The sequence below is a fragment of the Rhinopithecus bieti genome, unplaced genomic scaffold (assembly GCF_001698545.2).
Source record: "Rhinopithecus bieti isolate Rb0 unplaced genomic scaffold, ASM169854v2 scaffold_33783, whole genome shotgun sequence".
Lineage (NCBI taxonomy): Eukaryota > Metazoa > Chordata > Mammalia > Primates > Cercopithecidae > Rhinopithecus > Rhinopithecus bieti.
This window is the reverse complement of record NW_016814295.1, coordinates 15,530-16,975: the sequence shown is the minus strand read 5'-3', so window position 1 is coordinate 16,975 and position 1,446 is coordinate 15,530. Positions and strand designations below refer to the sequence as shown.

The window sequence follows — 1,446 nt, the reverse complement described above, 5'->3', positions numbered from 1 at the left end:
AATTTTGTTTTGGAATAAATTCCAGAAATATTAGCTTTATTCAAATTGACTTTCACTTTATCTTTCTGAATTTTCAAGGTCCAAAAGTATTGCTTAGTAATTCTGTTTCTAAACTCACATTGCAGCACTGGGCATGATCTGTCCAAGGAAGAGACCATAAGATAGTCTTGTCTGGAAAACATACAAGTAGGTATCTCAACAAATGATATTCATGTATTCTTGTTCTTATGAGTAAATCATTGGCAGTGAGTGTGATTTTTTTTTTTTTTTTTTTTTTTTATGGAAGGATAAACACACACCCTCTATTGAGGTCAGGTTTTGTGCTTGTACTTCTTCCGCCTACTGTATCATAGCAGCTTAGAATCCCAGCTGCTGGCTCGGGCTGCAGTTCTCTGATGGCTCGCACAGGGTGGACCAGCCCCGTTCCCCTATGTGTTTCTCTGCTGCTGACCTGTGGATTTGCTGAGGCAGGGAAGCTGCTAGTAGTACCCATGGATGGGAGCCACTGGTTCACCATGCAGTCGGTGGTGGAGAAACTTATCCTCAGGGGGCATGAGGTGGTTGTAGTCATGCCAGAGGTGAGTTGGCAACTGGGAAGATCACTGAATTGCACAGTGAAGACTTATTCAACCTCATACACTCTGGAGGATCTGGACCAGGAATTCATGGCTTTCGCCCATGCTCAATGGAAAGCACAATTACGAAGTTTCTTTTCTCTATTTCTGAGTTCTTCCAATGGTTTTTTTGATTTATTTTTTTCGCATTGCAGGAGTTTGTTTAATGACCAAAAATTGGTAGAATACTTAAAGGAGAGTTCTTTTGATGCGGTGTTTCTGGATCCTTTTGATGCCTGTGGCTTAATTGTTGCCAAATATTTCTCCCTCCCCTCTGTGGTCTTTGCCAGGGGAATAGCTTGCCACTATCTTGAAGAAGGTGCACAGTGCCCTGCTCCTCTTTCCTATGTACCCAGAATTCTCTTAGGGTTCTCAGATGCCATGACTTTCAAGGAGAGAGTATGGAACCATGTCATGCACTTGGAGGAACATTTATTTTGCAAGTATTTTCTCAAAAGTGCCCTAGAAATAGCCTCTGAAATTCTCCAAACACCTGTCACGGCATATGATCTCTACAGCCACACATCAATTTGGCTGTTGCGAACGGACTTTGTTTTGGACTATCCCAAACCCGTGATCCCAACATGTCTTCATTGGTGTATCAACTGCCATCAGAGAAACCAGTTGCCTAGGTAAGAAGCATTGCTCTTACACATTAAGAGAAATCTGCTGTAAATTAAAAAAGATTCCTTCTGAACGTGATTGACATATTCTTTTTTTGCATTTCAAAATTCTTTCCAGTTTAACAAATTATTTTGTGCAGTTCATTTACTTGTCAGTTATCAAATTTATAAAACGGCCCTTCTGAAAGTGTGTATATATATATTTAAAA

At 40.4% G+C, this 1,446-nt stretch overlaps 1 pseudogene; it reads left to right on the top strand.

The window, feature by feature from the left end:
* The first annotated feature begins 346 nt into the window (after window positions 1-346).
* LOC108514054 (UDP-glucuronosyltransferase 1-8-like) lies at window positions 347-1,246 on the top strand (annotated as a pseudogene).
* Window positions 1,247-1,446: the final 200 nt, after the last annotated feature.